The sequence below is a fragment of the Neofelis nebulosa genome, chromosome 11 (assembly GCF_028018385.1).
Source record: "Neofelis nebulosa isolate mNeoNeb1 chromosome 11, mNeoNeb1.pri, whole genome shotgun sequence".
In the NCBI taxonomy this organism is placed as follows: domain Eukaryota; kingdom Metazoa; phylum Chordata; class Mammalia; order Carnivora; family Felidae; genus Neofelis; species Neofelis nebulosa.
In genome coordinates this window covers 73,586,649-73,610,649 of record NC_080792.1, presented here as the reverse complement: position 1 = coordinate 73,610,649, position 24,001 = coordinate 73,586,649, and the positions used below count along the sequence as shown (strand labels likewise).

The window sequence follows — 24,001 nt, the reverse complement described above, 5'->3', positions numbered from 1 at the left end:
AATCTCTTCGTAACATTCTTGTATTCAGTTCTCACGTTCTAGAGAACTGTAGGTATTCAAAATCTGCCTTCTCTACCCCTTAAAACTCTAAGAGTTCCTGGACCAGGGTGTACCAAGGCATCTAAGAATGTTAATCCTAGTTATGAAAATTACAAATTTGGGTGATAAATAATTGGCATGATCCAAGTGGGTACCCAGCAGAGTTCTTGTTCCTGTGGGCACATGCTTGTTCATACAGAAGCTTTCTTCCAGGAACTGTAGCTTGCCTGAGCCTGTCTCTGCTGCTCATTAGGATGCTGTTGGATCACATGTAGGCAGAGGCGAGACATGCATTCTGAGAATGCCTATATCACACTCAGAAGTTTGGAGTGGGAAGAAATCTGAGTAAGCTGATTGGAACTTGGAACACATAGAAACCAGGCTCTAACATTTTAGAGTCTAAAATGGAGTTTAGGTAGGTCCCAGAGGCCTGGCCCTCAAATATAGGACCAAGGGCATGAATGGCCTTTAAAGTCTCAAAGGACAGAGGAAGTTGAAAAGACTGGCCTCTTTTCCTTGGGGATGCACTGGTTCTTTTCTATGGCACCCTTTAACCTCCCTATCTGTTCAACCAACCCCTCTCTTACCTTCAAAGATTTATTAAACAGCTTATTTGCCAAGCATTCAGGATACAGAGATAAAGGGTTTATCTAGGGAGACACAGACAAATAAACCAACAAGGCAATCTTACCTTCAGCACAGCGCTTAGCTTACTATCAGCACAGCACTGAGTGCTGATAAAAATATGTACAGAGTGTGTGACAGCAGGCAGGGCATGGTGGGGAGGACGAAACACACAGCACATAGGACAAGCGGACAATTTATTGTGCTGAGTTCAATGGCTGGAGCCCAGGACACATATAGGAGTGGCAAGACAACAAGGGTTGGGACTGAGGCAGGAAGAAAGGCCTTGGAGTCCTTGTGCCCTTCATATCTAAATGGGGATTCTGGGGTCAGCTGTTCCTACTTCTTCAGATTTTCTTCTGCTATGTTTGAATCGAAAGGGTTTTTTGTTTTGTTTTGTTTTAAACTTCAATGCTTTTTCTTAAAGCTTATCAGGTTTCCTAAGAAAGGATGAAGCAAGATTTGGACAATCCCTGGCACAAGCTTTTAAGGGTCACCCAAGAGCTGCCTTTTGTCATCCTTTACTGTCTTAAAATGTTCTTTAACTTTTTAAGGACTTTTGTCCTTAAAAACACACATGGCAGAGGAATTTGATGGCTTTGGGTTCAAATCTCAGCTCTGCCACTTACTCTGTAACTTTACATGTTATTTTCTCTCTGAGCCTTTGTTTTACTCATATATGTAAAAGGGGCTATTACCTTCCTCATAGGATAGTTTATAAGGATTAAAGAGATGCAACAATAAGGGACTAGCACAGTGCCAACACAGTTAAGTGCTTAAGAAATGTTAATTTCCCCTCCCTGTAAGGTCTGACGGAGTACACTGAAGGTGTACTGCTTCTTTATATTCCCCACAGAGCTATGTAATCAGGTACTTGTTTAATTTGCTCAATGAATAAGTCACAACTTCCCTTTATGAATGATCATCATTCTTTGAAGGCATAGTAGGTGAAACATCAGAACTGTGTATGAGAAAATCCAGAATGCGACACACTTAGTTTGATCCAGGCAAAATCCGATTTTCCATGAAAGTATTAAAATTAGGAGTCATGTTATATATGTTATCACCATGAATAATATCAGCTAACACTCAGTGCCATTTACATGAATTACCTCATTTAATCTTTATACCCTGCCTTTGAGGTAAACACCACTATACCATTGTTAGCATCCCCTGGGATGTTAGATTAAAACTTAGATTAGTTAAATCATTTAATCATGGTCACAGAGCCAGTCAGAGGCAAAGCTTCCCAACTCCCAAGCCAATGTGCTTAACAGTACCTCAGTGATCTGTTCGTATGTCTGTCTCCTTGAGCCCAGACACAGCTTCCAGGTGCCTTACTCAGCACAGGGGCAGGCACCTCAAGGACACCTCATAAATGTGTGTGGGTTGATGGACCTGATGGCAAGGAGTACTTAGAACTATACAGCTCAATAGGACTCAGTTTAGCCAATTGAAGTTGTAGAAATCAGTATCCTAAAAGAACAAGATATTCTTGGGGCTCCAGATATTCTGGGTGGCTCAGTTGGTTGAGTGTCCAGCTTGGGCTCAGGTCATGATCTCTTGGTTCATGAGTTTGAGCTCCGCATCATGCTCTCTGCTGTCAGCATGGAGCCCACTTCAGATTCTCTCTCTCTCTCTCTCTCTCTCTCTCTCTCTTTGCACCTCCCATGCTCACACTCTCTCTCAAAAATAAATAAAAAACATTAAAAAAAAAAAAGACATTCTTCAGCAATGTTTTTCAGAACTGGAAATGTTAACATAACTGTTTTAGACCTTTTTTTTTTTTTTAAGTTAAATATTGCCCAAACTCTTAAAGAAATGAAAAAAAAAAAAAAAATCAGGAATTTGCACCAGAAAAAGGTTTGGGTTTTCCCAAATTGGTACCCACCTCTATTAGAGATAACTACTGACACAGAGGTTGAATTATTCACTGAACTTTCTATTTCTCACTCTAAGTCAGACACCTCCTAGAGCCACAAGCACAGTTCCTGACACAAAGTAAATGTCTGATGAATGCATATGAATGAATGATGAGGATGTGCCAATTTCAATTCAAACCAATATAATTGCATAAAATATTGTATTAAAGCAAACATCTTCAGATTGGACAGATCTCAACTGAGGACTGTGGATTTCTAGGATAATACAGTGAAAGGAAGAATCTGGAGCCAGAGGACCTAGTCTGATGCTCAGCTCTGCCATTCACTAAGCCAGAGTCCTCACATGCAAATGGAATAATTGTATCTACCCTTCCTTTGTTATCAGAAAAAGTTTTCATTTTTTTTTTTTTTAAAGTTTGGTTATTTGAGAGGGAGAGAGTTCAAGTGGGGGAGGAGCAGAGAGAGAGGAACAGAGTATCCAAAGGGTGCTCTGAACTGACAGCAGAGAGCTTGATGTGGGGCTCGAACTCATGAACTGCAAGGATCATGACCTGAGCCAAAGTCATACACTTTAACCAACTGGGCCACCCAGGCGCCCCCAGAAAGTTTTCAAAATGAGACTTTTGCTTTTGTTTTCATGCAGTCAGTAAATCCTTGTTAATATAGATTCTATAAAATCTCATTAATTCAGATTTTACCTGAGGTTGAGCTAAAGAGTGCTAAAATATTCTGAAAGTAGAATAAAAAGAAAATGAATGACAAGATTTAACTAATTAATGAGAAAACTTTTTTTTTTTAATAAAATTTATTTTGAGGGAGGGAGAGGGAGAGAGAGAGAGAGAAAGAGAATGCGAGCAGGGGAGGGGCAGAGAAAGAGACAGAGACAGAGACAGAGACAGAGAGAGAATCCCAAACAGGATCTGCGTGCTAGTGCAGAGCCTGACATGGGGCTCAAACTCAAGAAACATGAGATCATGACCTGAGCCAAAGTCAAGAGTCAGACACTTAACCGACTGAGCCATCCAGGTGCCCCAAGGAGAAAACTTTCTAAGAACTTAAAAACATCCAGCTCAGGGGCGCCTGGGTGGCTCAGTTGGTTGAGCGTCCAACTTCAGCTCAGGTCATGATCTTGCAGTTTGTGAGTTCGAGCCCCGCGTCGGGCTCTGCGCTGACAGCTCAGAGCCTGAAGCCTGCTTCAGTTTCTGTGTCCCCCTTTCACTCTCTGCCCCTTCCCCGCTCATACTCTTTCTCTCAAAAATGAACAAACGTTAAAAAAATTAAAAAAAAATAATTAAAAAAAAAACCCAAAAACATCCAGCTCATACTTGACAAAGCAATAATCTCACTTCTCCATTCAAAGGGAGGTCCCAAGGAGGACCATCAGGAGAACATATATAAGATAAAACAACTATGGTTTAAAATAATAAAACCAAAATGACATCATTTTGAATAATATGTAAGATTGACTTCTACAAATCAGATTTGTGTCCTGAGCCACCTGATATTAATTGTCAGAGCAGTTTGGGAAACATTTGGAGAATGGCCAAGAACTATGCTCAGTGAAATACTGAGCAATATTGAGCAATTAAATATAAATCAGACAAAGTCTGGTTCCTGTCCTCAAGAAGTCTATAGTCTAGTGAGAATTTAACTGACATTAAAGAAAAAAAAAAAGCATCTCACACTGAAAACCCCCTCTGCAGAGATGGCAGTAAGTAAAGACAAGTAATTTTCCTGGGCTTTTGCCCAGTACCCACTCCCATATTCAGAGAGCTGTCCATCTTTAAAAACTCCCTCCATGCCTATTCCACAAGGCACTTCTGAGGAGCAACTGAGAGCATGGATATTAAATAATCAGGTGCTATAGAGACTACCAGGGGAGTCAACCTGGTCCCAGGGTGGAATGGCCAGCCAGACTCCTAGGCCATTTCCACAGAAACAGGCATAGCCTACTGCTTCTGATTTCTGTGTGTCCTTAGGCCAGCTGGGGCACAAAGGAACCACCATTCAGTTATGTCATGTTCCCACTGCTCAATGGAGATGGACTTATGACATCCTAGCTGATGTGAAGAGTAGAAAAGTAGGGTCCATGATAGCTATGTGGCAGTTCAGGCTACTTCTGAGAATCTTAAGCCAAAACCCACTTGGTAGCTTTTTACATGCTTTAAATACTACATTTCTGGCAGTGATTACTTGGTTAACACATCAATGGCACAAGCAAAGAAGAAAAAATAGACAGATTTCATGAAAATTAAAAAATTTTGTGCATCAAAAGACACTATCTAAACAGAGTAAAAAGGCAACTTACAGAATGGGAGAAAATATTTGCAAATCATATATCTGAGAAATCAGTATCCAGAATATATAGAAAATTCCTAAAACTCAACAACAATCCCTTTCAAAAAAGGACAAAGGACTTGAATAGACATTTCTCCAAAAATACACAAGTGACCAAAAACAACATGCAAAAATGCTTAACATCAGTAACTAGAAAAATCCAAGGGGCACTTAGGTGGCTCAGCTGGTTGAGCGACCAACTCTCAATTTTGGTTCAGGTCACGAACCCAGGGTTATAGGATTGAGCCCCGCATCAACCTCCATGCTTAGCCTGAAGCCTGCTTGGAATTCTCTCTCCTCCCTCTCTGCACCTCCCCCTCTCACACTCACGCGTGCGCTCTCTCTCTCTCTCTAAAAAAACAAAATGCATATACATATGGATATATATATATATATATCCATATATATGTACATATGTACATATATATGGATATATATATAAGAAAAATCTAAATCAAAACTATGAAATACTACTTCATACCCATTAGGATAGCTACTATTAAAAAAACAAAAACAAAACAAAAAATCCACCAAACAGAAAATAACAAGTGTTGGTGAGGAGGTGAAGAAATTGAAACCTTTGTGCACTTTAGGTTGGAAAGTATAATGGCACAGCTGCTATGGAAAACACTATGGCAGTTCCTCAAAAAGTTAACAACAGAATTACCATATGATCCAGCAATTATGCTTCTGGGTATATATATCCAAAAGAACTGAAAGCAGGGTCTTGAAGAGATATTTGTACACCCATGTTCCTATCTGCATTATTCCCAATAGCTAAAACATGAAAGCAACCCAAGTTTCCATCCACACATAAATAAATGGATAAACACAATGTGGTATATGCATACCATGGAGCATTATTCAGCCCTAAAAAGGAAAAAAATTCTTTTTATTTATTTATTTATTTATTTATTTATTTATTTATTTATTTATTTATTTTTGGGACAGAGAGAGACAGAGCATGAACGGGGGAGGGTCAGAGAGAGAGGGAGACACAGAATCGGAAACAGGCTCCAGGCTCCGAGCCATCAGCCCAGAGCCTGACGCGGGGCTCGAACTCACGGACCGCGAGATCGTGACCTGGCTGAAGTCGGACGCTTAACCGACTGCGCCACCCAGGCGCCCCAAAAGGAAAAAAATTCTGATACACACTACAACATGGATGAACCTTGAGCACATTATGCTAAGTGAAATAAACCAGTAGCAAAAAGACAAATACTGTAGTACTCCACTTATTTAAAAAAAAATTTAACGTTTTTTTTTTTTTTTGAGAGACAAAGAGAGACAGAGTGCAAGCAAGGGAGGGGTATAGAGAGAGGGAGACACAGAATCTGAAGCAGGATCCAGGCTATGAGATGTCAGCACAGAGCCAGACAAGGGGCTTGAACTCACGGAGTGTGAGATCATGACCTGAGCTGAAGTTGGATGCTTAACCGATTGAGCCACCCAGGTGCCCCTGTAGTACTCCACTTATATGAGGTACTTAGAGTAGTCAAAATCATGGAGACAGAAAGAATTGTGGTTGCCAGGCATAGGTGAGAAAAGGGACTGACAAGCTACTGCTTAATGGGTATAGAGTTCCAGTTTTGCAAAATGAAGAATTCTGGAGATGGATAATGGCTGCACCACAATATGAAAGTACTTAATACCACTGAACTATACACTTAAAAATGGTTGAAATGATAAATTTTATGTTATGTGTATTTTACTACAATAAAAAAAATTGGAGGGGTGCCTGGGTGGCTCAGTCAGTTAAGCATCTGACTTCGGCTCAGGTCATTATCTTGTGGTTCGTGGGTTAGGTTCCCATGTTGGGTTCTGTGCTGACAGCTCAGACCCTGTAGCCTGCTTTGGATTCTGTGTCTCCCCCTCTCTTTGCCCCTCCGCCACTCACACTCTGTCTCTCTCTCAATCTCTCAAAAATAAACATCAAAAAAAAAGGTGGAAAAAAGATCCCTATATTTCCACAAAAGGTAATTTATTATACGATTCCCTTAACAGAAAATATCTACAATAGGGGTGCCTGGCTGGCTCAGTTGGTGGAGCATGACTTTTGATCTCAGGGTTGTGAATTCAAGCCCCATGATGGGTGTGGAGCCTACTTTAAAAAAATAAAATAAAAATGGGTGAATACTGTCTTTAAAAAAAAAGAGAGAGAAAATATCTACAGAAGACAAATTCATAGAGACCAGAGTGGATTAGAAGTTACCAGGAACTAGGATGAGGGGCAAATGGGAGGTTATTGTTTAATGGGTATAGAGTTTCTGTTTGGGGTAATGATAAAGTTTTGGAAAGATAGTGATGATGGTTGCACAACATTGTGAATGTACTTAAATGCCACTGAATTGTACACTCAAAAATGGTTTTAAAATAGCCAATTCTGTGATGTATATTTTACCACAATAAAAGTTTTTAAAAAATAATCTGGGCTTCTTATTAGAAAGAAAACCAGATTTCCACTCACTAAAAACATGCTGATTAATTGTTGTATATATCATTATCTATACAATAAGATTTACTGACTTATTAAATAAATGAATGGTTAAGTAAATGTATCAGAAGCAATGCTTACCGAAAAGGCTGGCAAAAGCATGGAGACATTAACATTACAATGCTAACAGGAAAAAGCAAGCTATAGAACTATGTGCAGTGAATGATTCTAACCACTAAAAATGTACACAGTGGAGGAGAAACAAGGAAATAAAGCAACTGTAACAAATGCTCTCTTAAGATAAGGAGCTAGAGATAAATGGGGGGTGGGAAGAGAGGGAAGCTTCTCTGTAGTTTCCAAAATGTCTAAAATGAGTATATATTACTTTAACAATTAAACTTACTGTTTTGTATCCCTCACCCCAAACAGTTTTAGCCTAGAACTTCCTGATTGTTTCTAAAAACAAGTCCCGATGTTATTTGTCCTTTTTAAGGTACAGTGATACCAGTTAATAAGGGAAATAGGGCTTATTAAAAAACAAAATGTGGAGAATTTATTTAGGTTGAAGGAAACCTCTGTATTTCATACAGTCCTAATTCCTTGTTAAATAACCCTCACTTCTTTGCATAATAGCTCCAACCTGAGGCTGGACACTGGACAAAGAAAAATTTAATGGTGGTCAGCAGACACCCCCCACCCCCTGCTAATACCTGCAAAGATACCTCTCTAGAACCTCCTGACACAACACTGCATAATTCACTGTACAAAGTACAAAAAAACTGGTTCAAAGAAGTATTGAATAGAACTTACTATCAACACATTATCAATGTAGCTGATTACCAACCCTAATCTAATCAATACAATATTTCTTTTGACCTAGCTGGTCATGTCCTTTAATTTCTCTATTTTATCATCTGCCTAACTGCACTTCTCTCCACCACATTATTATTAAGAGTATGCATGGGGCACCTGGGTGGCTCAGTCGGTTAAGCCTCAGACTTCGGCTCAGGTCATGGTCTTGCGGTTCATGAGTTCAAGCCCCACATCCCCACTGGAGCTTGTTTTGGATTCTGGGTCTCCCTGTCTCTCTCTCTGCCCTCCCTCCCTTGCTCACACTCTGTCTCTCTCAAAAATGAACATAAAAAAAATTTTTTTAAAGAGTATGTTTAATATCTCCAGAGATAATTTGTCTAGTACCTACTCCAGCGACCTGCTTCTCTAAGCTTTTCCCTAAGATCTTGTTTTCTACCCAACTTCACCAACCCACTTCTGTGGCCATTCTCTAAAATTTGTCATTAACTATTACCGGACTTTTTTTTTTTTTTTTTAAACGTTTATTCATTATTGAGAGACAGAGCAAGACAGAGCATGAGTATGGGAGGGGCAGAGAGAGGAGGAGACACAGAATCTGAAGCAGGCTCCAGGCTCTGAGCAAGCAGTCAGCACAGAGCCTGATGTGGGGCTCGAACTCACACACGAGATCATGACCTGAGCCAAAGTCGGATGCTTAACCGACTGAGCCACCCGGGTGCCCCAACTATTACTGGACTTTTAAAACATGTATTTCAGGGGCACCTGGCTGGCTCAGTTGGTAGTGCATACGACTCTTGATTTCTTGATTTCATAAGTTCAAGCCCCGTGTTGGGCATAGAGCCTACTTAATTAAAAACAACAACAAAACATGTATTTCAGTAGTTTCATCATCTGACCACCACTTTCTAAATTCCAGCAAATTTCCTCCTCCTACTATTCAGTTTGATAAAACTTCAAATAACTGGGATGGCCAGTTCATTTACTTTACCCCTTTTTTACTGTATATCAAGACTCTTCAAGTCCTTACTTCCCTTTTATCTTATTTAGATCTCATGGTCCATCCTTTTATCCATATGCATACCTCCATAATTTCCTTCCTCTCCCTTAGTTTCCATCAAAGAACTTACTTTAAAAAATGTAAACCTAAAATGTAAACCTAAAAAACAAACAAAAAAACCAAAAACCAAAAGCCAAAAAACCAAAAAAAAAAAACCCCAAAAAACCAAAACAACAACAAAATGTAAACCACCTAAAATCATTGTTGCACTATATGCTAACTAACTTGGAAATGAATTACAGAAAAAATAAATAAATAAAAATTAGAAATAAACTTTATTATCACAACCATTAAAAAAAAATGTAAACCAGCAAAATAATGCCTTCCTACTTATTGACACATTAAAAAAACTGAATATGGGCGCCTGGGTGGCGCAGTCGGTTAAGCGTCCGACTTCAGCCAGGTCACGATCTCGCGGTCCGTGAGTTCGAGCCCCGCGTCAGGCTCTGGGCTGATGGCTCGGAGCCTGGAGCCTGTTTCCGATTCTGTGTCTCCCTCTCTCTCTGCCCCTCCCCCGTTCATGCTGTGTCTCTCTCTGTCCAAAAATAAATAAAAAACGTTGAAAAAAAAAATTAAAAAAAAAAACAAAAAACAAAAAAAAAAAACTGAATATGTCCACACAAGGAAGAAGGAGATTTGGTGCAAATCACTTTACTGTGAATTTATGACCTCAAAAGACCCCTTGCAATTTCCAGCAATCCTTCCATAGTTTCAGAGTCAATCTAACTTATCAGTCTGTGAGGGCTGTTTCATAACTTTTTACTCCTTCAATTACAAATGGCCCCTACCTTCTCTTCACCTTCACTAATGACCATCCTTATTATTTCACTGAAAAAAATAAAAACACAATCTGCCTTATCTTCCTACTTCCAAATAGGACAACCTGGCTGTCTGTAGGCTTATATTCTTTTTTCTCTCTTTATTACCATGCATGAACTATCTCTGCTCTTAACTAAGGCTAAAGTTTCCAACCATACCATGGATTACATTTCCTCTCACCTGTTCAAGATATTTGCTCCCCAGAATATGTTTTTTTCCTTGCATCTTCAAAGTTTGGCCCTTGGCTAAATCTTTTCTTACTTCTAAATCAGTAAGAAAGATCTGTGCTATCTATACTGTAATGTCTCCCACTTAAATTTCTACATACTCTATTAAAATACTGTTAAATTGAGTGAATGACTAAATTAATGTTTTTCAGGAATATGTCTCTATTTGGTTCCTAATTGTGAGGATAACCATATCTCATTCCTCATCCCCCAGTTCTTCCACTCTCCTTTCACAGACCAACTAATCTCTGGAAAAGGAAACATATAGTTTCTAAACTTTCAGTCCTCTAATGCTAGGAAAGCTCCTAATATGGTATTAAGCCTGAAGTAAAGAAGGAATAGTGCATATTAGTCTTCTTGAATGGTCCCCTTTTAGTTGAATGTAAAGATTTTGCATTTTGGACTATATTTTTTTATTATGGACACAAATTCTACCAACAAATAAAATGCCTGAGGATAACATAGACAATCCTTGCTTGGCACAGTAGTGCACACAATAAAAATGCAAGCTGAAGCTATAAAAAATGATCATGGGGCGCCTGGGTGGCTCGGTCGGTTAAGCGTCCGACTTCGGCTCAGGTCACGATCTTGCGGTCCGTGAGTTCGAGCCCCGCGTCGGGCTCTGTGCTGACAGCTCAGAGCCTGGAGCCTGTTTCGGATTCTGTGTCTTCCTCTCTCTCTGACCCTCCCCCGTTCATGCTCTGTCTCTGTCTCAAAAATAAATAAACATTAAAAAAAAATTAAAAAAAAAATTAAAAAAAATTAAAAAAAAAATGATCATAATAATAAATGGGAAAAAAATCACAATTGTCCATGAATTTAAACATTTTTATCACATTAAAAACACTCTTACTATTGGTACACATGTACAGTGAGGTGAAAAAGTAAAATTAATACTCATTTAGTTTACTGTAGCAAAATATTAGAAGCATTGAAAATTAAAATTTTTTTCTTTGTAAAAACTTGTATTTTTGAAAATATTTTTAAAGTTTATTTATTTTCAAGTTTATTTATTTTGAAAGAGAGAGAGAGCAAATAGGGCAAGGGGGAGAGAGAGGAGAGAGAATCCCAAGCAGGCACCATACTGTGAGCACAGAGCTTGATGTGGGGTTCAATCCTATGTACCATGAGATCATGACCTGAGCCAAAATTGATACTTAACTGACTGAGCCACCCAGGTGCCCCTATTTTATTCTGAGAGAGAGAGGGCATGCACACACATGGGAGGGACAGAAAGAGGGAGAGACAGAGAATCCCAAGCAGGCTCCACCCTGTTAGCATGAAGCCCAATGTGGGGCTCGAACTCACGAAGTACGAGATCATGACCTGAGCTGAAATTAGAGTTGGACACTTAACTGACTGAGCCACCCAGGTGCCCCATCTTGTAAAAACTTTTTCAAAATTACTGTTTTATTCTTAATTATATGTTTAAGATGATCTGGTTATATAGCCAAATGCTTTGGGGTCAAAAGAGGCATGGGTGCACTGGTAGCTCTGCCACCAATATCACAAGTCCAGGGTATCCCAAAATGCCACTGACTCCTCTACTCCCTGTCTGTGACCAGACAACCATGAGAGTAGCTCCCAGGTGGCAGGATCTCCTAGTGGTCTTATCATATTTTGAATAATACTGTAGGACCTCTTTTACTTGACCATGGCCACCCCAGCTCTGCAAGATCAGCAGGAGTAGTTGGGGTTGAACAAGCTCTGAATGGTCAGCAGTTTCAAAGGGGCAATTACTCTGTGCTTCAGCATGTCCAAATCCAACTCCATTCAGATCAGGGCGTTATTGGCATTGCCTCAGAGTTTGCAGTTCAGCTCACTCTACGTTACTTCAAGGGGCTTCAAGGAATCTGCAAAGTCTTTGAATACTTACATGCAAAATTGTGCATGGTGACAAATTACGCAATTACAAAATGGGCAAAGGATTTGAAAAGACATTTCACTGAAGAAGATACACAGATGGCCAATATGCACATGAAAAGATGTTCAATATCATCAGTCATTAGAAAAATGAAAATAAAAACTTCAACGAGATGCCACTTCACAACCACTAGGGTGGATATAACAACAACAACAACAACAACAACAACAACAACAACAACAAAGGACAAGAAAATTGTTGAAGAGGATGTGGAGAAAATGGAACCCTCACATATTGCTAATGAGAATATAAAATGGTGCAGCTGCTATGGAAAACAGTTTGGCAGTTTCTCAAAAAGTTAAACATAGAGTTGCCATACGATCCAGCAATTCCACTCCCAGGTATACACATCTAGGAGAACTGAAATTATGTTCAAATGAAAATTTGTACATGAATGTGCAGCGTTGGTCATAATAACCAAAAGGAAGAAACAACCTAAATGTTAATTAATTGATGAATGGATAAACAAAATGTGGTATAACCATACAACAAAATATTATTCATTAATAAAAAGTAAAGAAGTACTGATATAAAACACAACATGGATGAACCTTATGAAAACATTATGCTTAATCAAAGAAGCCAGACACAAAAGGCCACATATTGTAAAAAGGTCACATACTGTGTGAATCTATACTAATGGTTGCCAGGGGTGGGAAGAGGGGAGAATAAGGAGTGATTGTTACATGTACAGGTTTTCTCTTGGGAGACATGAAAACACTCTGGGTTTAAAATAGTTGTGATGGTTGCACAACCTTGCGAACATACTAAAAACTACTGAACTCTTTAAAATGGTGAATTTTATGGGGCACCTGGGTGCCTCAGTAGGTTAAACGTCTGACTCTTGATTTCAGCTCAGGTCATGGTCTCACAGTTGTGAGATCAAGCCCTGTGTTGAGTTCTGCACTATCAGTACAGAGTCTGCCTGGGATTCTCTCTCCCTCTCTCTGCTCCTCCCCCACTCTCACATGCACATTCTCTCTCTCTCTCTCTCTCTCTCTCTCAAAATAAATAAATAAACAAACAAACACTTAAAATGGTGGATTTTATAATGTATGAATTCTGTTTCAGAGTTAATTGAAAGACATTCTACAAAATAATTGGCCAGTCCTCTTCAAAAGTTTATCGTCATGAAAGACAAAAAAAGACTGAGGAACTGTCTCAGATTGTTGGATATTAAGAAGCCTTGACAACTTGGGAATGCAAACTGGTGCAGCCACTCTGGAAAACAGTATGGAGGTTCCTCAAAAAATTAAAAATAGAACTACCCTATGACTCAGCAATTGCACTACTAGATATTTATCCAAGGGATACAGGTATGCTGTTTCAAAGGGGTACATGTACCCCAATGTTTACAGCAGCACTATCGACAATAGCCAAAGTACAGAACGAGCCCAAATGTCAATCAACGGATGAATGGATAAAAAGACGTGGTATATATATACAATGGAGTATTATCCAGCAATCAAAAAGAATGAAATCTTGCCATGGATAGAATTAGAGGGTATTATGCTAAGCAAAATTAATCGGAGAAAGACAAATATTGTATGACTTCAATCACATGAGGACTTTAAGATACAAAACAGATGGACATACAGGAAGGGAAGCAAAAATAATATAAAAACAGGGAAGGAGACAAAACATAAGAGACTCTTAAATATGGAGAACAAACAGAGGGTTGCAGGAGGGGTTGAGGGAGGAGGGACAGGCTAAATGGGTAAGGGCATTAAGGAATTTACTCCTGAAATCTCTGTTGCACCATATGCTAACTAACTAAAAAAAAAAAAAAGAAGAAGAAGACTTGACAACTAAATGCAATGTGGGAAACTGGATTGGGTACTGGAACAGAAAAAGGACATTAGTAGGACAAATGGCTAAATCTGAATAAAGTCTACAGATTCGTTAGTAGTACTGAATTAATGTTAAATTTCTTATTTAGATATTTTAAACACAGTTCTGTAAAATGTTAACGTTAGGGAAAGTTGAGTGAGAAGTATACAAGAAGTTTGTGTATTATTTTTCCAAGTCTAAAATTATTTCAAAATAAAAAAGTTGAAAAAATGGGGGCACCTGGGTGGCTCAGTCAGTTGAGTGTCTGACTTCAGCTCAGGTCATGATCTCATGGTTCGTGGGTTCAAGCCCCACGTCAGGCTCTGTGCTCAGAGCCTGGAGCCTGCTTTGGATTCTGTGCCTCCCCCTCTCTTTGCCCCTCCCCCACTCACACTGTGTCTCTCTCTCTCTCTTTCAAAAATAAATAAATATTAAAAAAAATTTTTTTAAGTTAAAAAAATTAACACGGTGTAAGTCAGGGGCTAGCAAATTTTTTCTGTAAATGCCATATAATAAATATTTTAGACTTTGTGAACCATATGGTCTATGGGCAACTACTCAACTCTTCTGTCAAAGACAATCTGTAAATTAATGGGTGTGGCTGTGTTCCAATAAAATCTTATAGTTTTAATTTTCCTTTAATTTTCACATATCACAAAATGTCCTTTTTTTTTTATGTTTACTTTTGAGAGAAAGAGGGAGAGTGTGAGTGGGGGAGGGGCAGAGATGGGGAGACAGAATCAGAAGTGGGTTCCACTCTGATAGCAGAGAGCCTTGAGCGGGACTCGAACTCACGAACTGGGAGACCATGACCTGAGCCAAAGTCAGACACTTGATCAGTTCAGCCACCCAGGTGCCCTGAAAATATTCTTCTTTGGATTTATTCTCCACCATTTAAAAATATAAACTTCATCCCTACCTCACATGCCATCCAAAAACAGACAATGGAGCAAGATTTGGCCCATAGGCCATAAAACGCAGACTCTCTAGGTCAGAATTTGCCAAAGTTAGGGGCACCTGGCTGGCTCACTCGGAAGAGCATGCAACTCTTGATCTTGGGGTCATGAGTTCAAGCCCCATGTTGGGTGTAGAGATTACTTAAATAAACTTAAAAAAAAAAAAAGTATTTGCCAATGTGTGCTTCAATTAAAAAAAAAACAGTGTTTTAGGGGTGCCTGAGTGACTCAGTCAGTTAAGCATCTGACTTTGGCTCAGGTCATGATTTCACAGTTCATGGGTTCGAGGGTTTGTGCTGACAGCAAGAAGCCTGCTTTAGATTCTCTGTCTCCCTCTCTCTCTGCTCCTCCTGGGCGTGCGCTCTCTCTCTCAAAAATAAATAAACGTTAAAAAAAAGTGCTTTACATCAATTAAGTTTGGCGACAGTAGATTAAACAAGATTAGACATGTTTCTTTATTACAGGATATCTCAGTGCCTTTAATGTGGTACTATACAGTGAGAAGTTCCAAGAAAAGATAATGATATACAGCATTTTCCAAATTTATTTTTACTATAGAACACTTTTTTTCAGAGGCATGTCTTAAGACTAGTGGCCTGAAGAACACACTTTGGAAATGCCAATTTAGGTGCTTTTTGAAAAGGAAATTTTCAGATTAAGAAGTGTTAAAGACATCACCAAATTACAATCATTTTACCCACCACCTGGATAATATCTGAAAAAGCATTCACATCCTTTTTTTTTAATCCTAGGAAACACAAGCAAAGCAGGAAGGTGAACACAAGCAGGAAGTCTTGGCTCAAACCCAAACTATTTTGGGGGGTGGAAAGGATGTGAGCAGAATTGGGTCATAATATGGAATCTTTGTTCCACAGGGCAATGTAAGCATTCCTACAGGTTTTGAAAAAGTTATCTGCTTGGAGTTTTGTTCTGTGGATAGGAACTTTGACATTTGATTAGAAAGCTGAAAGATATGCTAGGAGCATTATCTGTAGTTTATGTTAGTGAGGATGAACTGGCAAGTCATGTCCCTAAGAGGACTGGCTTTAAATGCTGGATGAAAAGTTGGCTGACAGATTGCAAAAATTCTCTCATTAGACACAACAGCTATACAACACATTGCTGGAGAGAGGATTAAAGAGGGATTTACATCCCAGGGAGGAAAGGCTGGCCTGAACAACCCTGAGGGCCCTTCTGATCAAGGGTCCTCAATTCCATGATCTTCAAAGAGTTCACTGGTTTCTACTGATCAAACACAAAGTCTTTAGCAGCACTTCCAAGTTATTCTAAGAACATAAGCTACATACCAATAGGGTGGGGAATCTCCTTAGTTATTCAACAATAATGGGCCATTCCAAAGTCCTTGAAAAGAAGGATAGTGCACAGGACAACCAGGAACAGACTGCATTAATTCAAACCCACTGGCCTTCTAGAAAATGTAGGCTGGTGGGGATGGAGGTGTCAAGAAGAGAGGTCAGAAAAAGGAAGTCAATCAGCACCAGAAAGATTCAAAATAGTTATTCAGAATCACACATTTCAAATTGCAAAAGACTGCCATCTAATACCTATATACCTCCTTCAACAGGGAGTTCATTACCTTTGAAGGCAATCCATTCCATTGCTGGTCATCTCTGACCAGCATTAAGTTCTTCCATTAAGTCAAAACCTTCTCTTCCTGTAGAATCCACTTATTGGTCCTAGTCTGCCTCTTTCAACCCCAAAGATAAAAGTGGAAGCGCTCTTAACCATAACAATTCCCCGCCCTCCCCCTTTAAAGACAGTTTCCTTCCACTGCTCTCTTTTCTGGGCTAAACATCCCATCTTTCAAAGATCCGGAACCGGCTCCAGCTGCTTCAAACCAAAGAATGGATAACTAGTTCCCACAGCAGGAAAGCACTTAAAATCATTGGGCTTCAAATATCAGTATGTACAGAACCCCTGAGATGTACGTTCAAAACGCAGTTTCCCAGGTTCCAACCCAGATTCTAATTCAGAGGTCTTATCTGAGTCTGAATGCAGATGAATGCATTCAGAGTCTAAATGCAAGTAACCTGCATTGTAAAGCATGTTCCCAGGGCATTTGAAAGCAGTGTAAGAACCATATTTTGACAAACACTGCCCTGTTTTACAAATGAGGAAACTGAGGGGCGCCTGGGTGGCTCAGTCGGTTGAGTGTCTGACTCAGATCATGATCTCGTGCGGTTCGTGAGTTCGAGCCCCGCGTCGGGCTCTGTGCTGACAGCTCAGAGCCTGGAGCCTGCTTCAGATTCTGTGTCCCCCTCTCTCTCCGCCCCACCCCTGCTTGTGCTCTGTCTCTGTCTTTAAAAAATGAATAAACATAAAAAAAAAATGAGGAAACTGAGGCCCAATAAAGGGAATGGATTGGGTCCATAGCGCACAATTAGTTAAAGTGGCTAAGTCTCTAATCGGCTCCCTTACTGCCAAGCCCAACTCTGTCCCCCACGATTCCCGGCCTTGGCCTCTCCACTCGAAGTAAAATCATTACAAGCACATCCATCTGAGAGAGGCAGCCTCAGGCCAGAGCCAAAGAGTTAGAATGAGTCCCTGCCTGGAAAGGAGAGCTTGTGGGAGCCATTTCCCTTCTCGTGGCCTCAGTTTCCCAAACTGTAATCACAGGACGGTAGAACACAACGCCAGCTCGAGCTCTCTTCTGGGGCGGAGGGCGCGGGGCAGAGCCGAGGTTGTTGTCTCTGCGCCGCTCGGGCAGGTGTCTCAACCCGTGGGCCCGGCAAAGGCAGAAACCCTGCCCGCGTCTCTCAACCTCGACGGCCCGTACGCTGCCACCCTAGCCCATCATGTACCTACCTCTATTCAATTAATGCCTCTGAGGACACCCCAGCGTATCCATCCGTCGTCCGCCCAGCCAGTCCTTCCGTTCAGGCTGTCGGATAAAACCTGCAATTCCCTCCTACGCGGACTCCGGTCACCTGACACAGGGCCGCCCCTCTCCTAGGGACTTCCGGCTACAACCGGAAGAGGTTGTTCCGCCGCGCGGTTCTCCGCTCCAGTCGGCTCTAAGGTTCCGCCTGAGGGCAGGAAGCGGAGAAACAGAGACCCGCCCCCTTTCAAAGAACCTGAGTCCGGGCAGGGAAAGTACCAGATAAGCTTGAAACATCTTGTTACACCAGAATGTAAGGATAATGGGCATCAGAATGATGGGAGCATGTGAAAGGACACGGGAGCTAACTTGAAGGAGCTACCACTGGCTCCTTCACACACAAACTGGCTGAGCATCAAAGTAACATGTTAGTGACAGAGTATAACTAATTGAATAAAATGGTAACCCATGAATCTTTACTGATATAAATAAGGAAGTAAATAAATAAATAGGGAGAATGAAAAATTCCCCTTTTTTTAAGATGTAGTTAGAAAATCAATTATGAATGATAAAAATAGAAGACGAATTATTTACACAGTAAAAGTGTCTCTCATAAATTACTTATTGACTACAAAAGGAAAATGGTAATTTTACAGAGGTATAACCTCGAAAAACAAGTGAATCAAAAATGATCAAAGTTAACATTACCAATTATAGGTCAAGTAACGATCTTGTGTCTCCCAATGAGATGCACTGAGAAAGACACAACATCTCTAATGTGATATTTCTATCAAAAATGCATAACCCAAATCTCATGAGGAAGCATGACATAAACCCAAATCGAGGGCACTCTACAAAATAACTGTCAGTATTATGAAAGGCAGAGAAAGGCTCAGGAACTATCCTGGTTTGAAAAAGATTGAAGAGACATGACAACAAGATGTAGTATGTGATTGGATTCTGGACTGGGAAAACAAGAAGCAGAATAGGTGTAATGTACAATACTGGGACAAGTGACAAATTTGAATATGGATGTGGACTAGCTCTTAATGCATATTGTATCAACATTAAATTTTCTAAATTTGATTACTGTATTGTAGTTAAGAGAATGTCCTTGTTCTTAGGAAATATTCACTGAAGTATTTAGGGATAAAAGGGCACACTGTCTCCAACTTAATTTCAAATTATTCAGAGACACGTGTGCGTGTGTGTGTATTTGGGGGGGATGATTAAGCAAATAAAGCAAATATAAACAAGTAGTGAATCTTGGTAAAGGGTACATGGGAGTTCCTTATGTTCTTTTTACAATGATACAAAAATTAAAATTTATCCTCCAAATGGAGGCAGTTCCTGTGTTTTAGCCAATTTACTTATTTATTTATCCAACATTTGTGTATGTGCTAGGCACTGGTGATATAGTAAGAGACAAGATCTTTGCTTTAATGCCTAGTGGGAAGAATATCAAACATGATCACAAAGCTAATGGAGTACTTATCCTGAAAATAACAATAGCTAACATTTGCTGAGCTGAAGTAAGCACACTCCACACAACAGTTCATTTGACCCTCATAGCAGTCCTTTGAATGATTTTGATGATTATCTCCATTTTACAAAAGGGTAAAGAAAAACTTTTTAAAGTTTACAGAATTTTATCATTTAATTAAAAATTTCCAAATCACATACTGATAAGTGGTGGAGATGCGATTTGCTCCTAGGCAGTTGTTCTCTGGAATTCTTGACATGTTCATTGTTTCATTAATTCAGCAAACATTTATTAACTGCCTACAATGATCCCAGGGACTGTATTAGAGGTTGAGTCTGAGTAGGTGGTGAAGGTAGTAGATGAAATAAGTGCATAGATGAAATTCCTCATCTGCTAGTCTTCTTTTCAGGTTTCCTGTGGAAACACAGGAGATGTTTCCAGTCACACAAACCTGGATCTGAGTTCAGGCTCTGAGAAAAAGAAAAGCAATCTCTGATATCTAGGAGCTGGCCTGGCACTCACAGGTAGGTCTTGGTGTTCTCCTGTTGAACATACTCCCTGCCCCCAAAGTATTTAACACAAGCTCAAATCCTAAATGTCCTTTCTAACACTCTGGTACTGAGATGTCCCATCATTCCTCCTGATTCACATCCCCTGCTTTGCTGCAACAAGTAATAAACCTAGCCTGTCCAGCCACAGGTGTGTTCTTGGTGGTCTTTGATTGGAGGGCATTTAAAGTCCCCATGCTTACTAGCTATGTGACTATAGACCAGAAGTTTCACTTACAGAAGCCTCCATTTCCTCATCTTTTTAATATAGAAATTTGTTTCTACCACAAATGGTTGTTGTGAGGATATAGAACAGGCTTAGCACTGAATAAACTCTCAGTATACTTTTAAAAATTCCTGCTTGAGCTATCTCCTTTGAAAAAGTCACCAAGTACCATCATTATGAAAAACACATTGAAGCATTAGCTTCAGTTAAGACAAACTCATTGATTATATTCTCCTTTGCTGTATTTGTTGGGCTCATCAGGCAGACTTAAAGGCAAGAGTTCAACTTTTCCTTTGTCAGAAATCAGGTCATCCTCATGGTCTCTTCTTGAAAGCAATAACCACATTCCTGAAACTTTAATGTTAGGGAACCAGCACTGTTTATTTCTTCATGCTCTTGTTATTAAAGATGTTCCCAAGAAATAACAGAGTTGGAGCTACCAAACTTAGAAACACTTCAACTTCAAAAATATATCGAGTAATATCTTCTCTATTTTAGCACACTAAGGCACTTATGGACCATAAAAGCACTGTTGGTGATGTTTGCATTTATCCTGCTAGGACCCAGCCTGGATTTCATATTATTTAATGCTTACAACAAATTATACTGAATAAAAAATATTCATTCAGTGGGAAAGAATAAAATAAATAGAAATGTTCTGATTTCTTCCTCTGCTTGCTCTGAGGATCCCAACGGTTCTCATTTTAATAGCTCTAACATTTCTCCTGCCCCGTCCCCTCCTCTCCCCTTACCCTTCTAATACTAACACTAATATTAATACTAATACTAGCAGCTAATACTTGTTGAATGTTTATTGATGTGCTACACATTATGCTAAGGGTTTTGTGCAATTTAATCCTCACCTTCAAATTGTGAAGTAATACTATATATGAGGAGCTAGAGGCCCAGAGAAGTTAAGCAATATACCCAATGCCATACAACTGGTAAGACTCAAGCTCAAGATTAGACTCTGCCTACAAAACCTACTCCTGTTGAAATGCTGCCTTACCACCCAGGGCCAGAGAGTAGGGTCTGTGAAGGGATGGAAGGAGGGGTGGGCTGGGAAGGAAGAAAAAGGTGGGGGGGGGATGGTAATCCATGCAGAGGCATTCAGATCTTCTCCAGAGTACAAGGGGGAGAGGTGGAGGTTAGGAGTATAAGACAAATAGGAGGCCAGTGTAGAGTCTCAGAGGGATCAGGAACCTCAGTCAAGGAGTTTGGGGGCCAGGAAGGTTGAATGGTGGGAAAAAAAAAAGTAATTAGGTGGGAGAAAGCTGTGATTAAGGACTTGAGGCCTCAGGTGTATATCTGCCAGGTGAGGAGAAGCCAAGAGTCTGGTACCTTCTGGCTTATTTGATCTGTTGAGGCTCATAGGTCCTTGCTCTTCTCTGAGCCTGTTTTTTCTTCTGTTCAGTGCAGGGAGAGAAAATTTCAGGATCCTAGGAACCAGCCCAGTTCTGTTAAGGTAGCATCACTTTTTCCTCCAGTCTCCTCACATGACATAGGGAAGAATGTTCCCTGGGCACGGCACATCACCCACCCTCATCCCAGGTTGGGGTCAGTCTCCCCTCATGGGTATACGAAGCTCAGAGAGGAAGACCATGTCTGTAGACAGAAGGGTGAATATGCCAGATAAAGTGTCCCTTAATCCTACTGAACTCAATCCTTCCACAGAGAAGGTTGGCCAGTTAGGAACATGGCCTCATTTGTTACCCAACCTGAGGCAAATGTGCAAATCTTGCTGCATGGCCTTCAGGCACGTTACCAAATGCCTGGGCCTTAGGCTCCTTTCATTCTCTGAGCTTGGGTCCCAAGGTTAGGATGAAGCTCACTGCTTCATATGGTGACAGAGCTGGATGCAGGGCTTGAATACATGAACTGTGAGATTGTGACCTGAGCCAAAGTTGGATACTTAACCAACTGAGCCACCCAGTTGCCCTGGAAAAATTTTTTTAATGTTTATTTATTTTGAGAGAGAGGGATAGAGAATCCCAAGCCGGCTTTGATCTGTCAGCGCAGAGCCCAAGGTGAGGCTTGATCTCACAAACCCTGAGATCCTGACCTGAGTTGAAACCAAGAGTTGGACGCTTAACTGACTGAGCCACCCAGTTACCTTTGGGAGATCCTTCTTAAAAAATTTTCTCAGTGAATCTTCTCAACAGGTCTTTAAGGAAAGAATTGTTGACTATTTTACAGAAGAGAAAGATGAAGGTCAAAGTGATAAAGAAATGTGGCCAACATCACACAAGGAAGTAGAGCTAGATTCCTTGCTTCAGAGTCCTGGAGGACGAGCTAGAAGTCAGGTTGCCAAGTAGAACAGACAACACCCAGTTAAATCTGAATTTCATACAAACAAACATCTGAGACATAATTATACTAAAAAATTATTTGTTGTAGGGTGTCTGGGTGGCTCAGTCCATTAAGCATCTGACTTTGGCTCAGATCATAATCTCACCGTTGGTGAATTCAAGCCCCACGTCAGGCTCTGTGCTGACAGTGCAGAGCCTGGAGCCTGCTTCAGATTCTGTGTCTCCCTCTCTTTGCCCCTCCCCTGCTCATACTCTGTCCCTCTCTCTCTCTCTCAAAAATAAATAAACATTAAAAAATTATTTTTTGTTTATTGTAACTCAGATTTAAGTTGGTGACTTTTATTTTTTGCTAATCTAGCAATCCTAGATAGAGGAGATGCCCATGGCCCCAACATGAGAATAGGCAGAGCCTAGGACTGTGGAGTCCAGGAGAGAAGTTTGAATGGCACTGTGACCCCCTCTCAAGTCTTGGGGACAAGTCCCAGGCACCAAGGCCACTTGTTCTCTGCCACCTGGACAGCTTATGGTTAGGTGACCCTGGAAACTTTATTAGGGTCTGGGGGCAAGAAAAACCTAAAGGAACAAAGATCCTCACACTCAGCTTTTTCTCACCCAGCACCCCCTTGGTTCACATTCAACCTCTCCCATTCCAGGAAATTGTTCCACCCTTTGTCCATCCGTGTTCGTGCTAGAAACCTGGAATTACTCTTTTTTTCCCCTCAAGACTAGATATAATTTGCATACAAAAAGGTCAAAGTCTTAAGTGTTCAGCTCCACAAATTTTTACATATGAACACATATGTAACAGCCACACAGATCAAGATACAGAGCTGTGCTGTCCAATACAGTGGCTTTTAGCCTCATGTAGCTACTGAGAGCTTGAAGTGTGGAATCCAAACTGAGACACACAGTAAGTTAAAATACCAGACTTCAAAGACTTAGTATAAAAAAATAAAGTAAAATAGATCATTAATAATTTTAAAATATCTATTACATGTTGAAATATTTTACACATGGATTATGTGAAAATATGTCATTAAAATTCATTTCCCTTGTTTCTTTCACTTTTTAAACCAGAGCTAGAAAATTCCAAATTACTTTTTTGGCTCACATTAGTGTTATATTTTTCATCACTGGTATAGACAGAGTCTGATTTATTCATCTGTGAAAAAGGGACTCAGAGAGGTGGAGCTGACGTTCACACTAACTAACTGTGGCAGAATGAGATAGGAAATCAGGTCAGTTTTAACCCTGAGCCCATGGTTCCCCACGTGGACTGAGTGGACTGCCATTTGACCTCTTCCAGGGTGATATCTTCTTTGAAACCCAAATTATTCTTTAGTGGGGACCTAAAGTGCACTTGCCCATCCTGGGTTGGGGGCGTCAAGGAAGAGGGGGCTTCCTGGAGGGGGTAATTAAATTGACACTTGAAGGATGAGTAGGAACAAGCCAGGTGAAAGAGAGTGTTTGGGGCAGAGGGAATAGCATGTACAAGGACCCTGAGAAGGACTGGTGATTGAGGAGATGAAGGCCGCTCTGTGTCGCTGGAGCAGAGAAGTGGGGACCTTGTAGGTCAGCCAGGCTCAGATCCTGCAGGGTATGACAGACTTTGACCTGAAGTTCAGGGTGGGTCAGGGGACAAATCTGGCTAGG

General features: G+C 40.4%; 1 protein-coding gene and 1 long non-coding RNA gene across 2 annotated transcripts in view; one reads left to right on the top strand and one right to left on the bottom strand.

The window, feature by feature from the left end:
* Positions 1 to 17,887, bottom strand: part of RNF185 (ring finger protein 185) — a 38,277-nt gene extending 20,390 nt beyond the window's left edge. The window contains exon 1 of the mRNA XM_058690870.1: positions 17,770 to 17,887. The gene's annotated coding sequence lies outside the window, so the exon portion shown is untranslated. The remainder of the gene's footprint in view (positions 1 to 17,769) is intronic.
* A 107-nt stretch (positions 17,888 to 17,994) lies between these two features.
* LOC131489100 (uncharacterized) lies at positions 17,995 to 21,868 on the top strand. Its single transcript, XR_009250397.1, has 3 exons — positions 17,995 to 18,095; positions 19,675 to 19,789; positions 20,538 to 21,868. It is a non-coding gene; the product is annotated as an uncharacterized LOC131489100 (long non-coding RNA).
* The last annotated feature ends 2,133 nt before the right edge of the window (positions 21,869 to 24,001 follow it).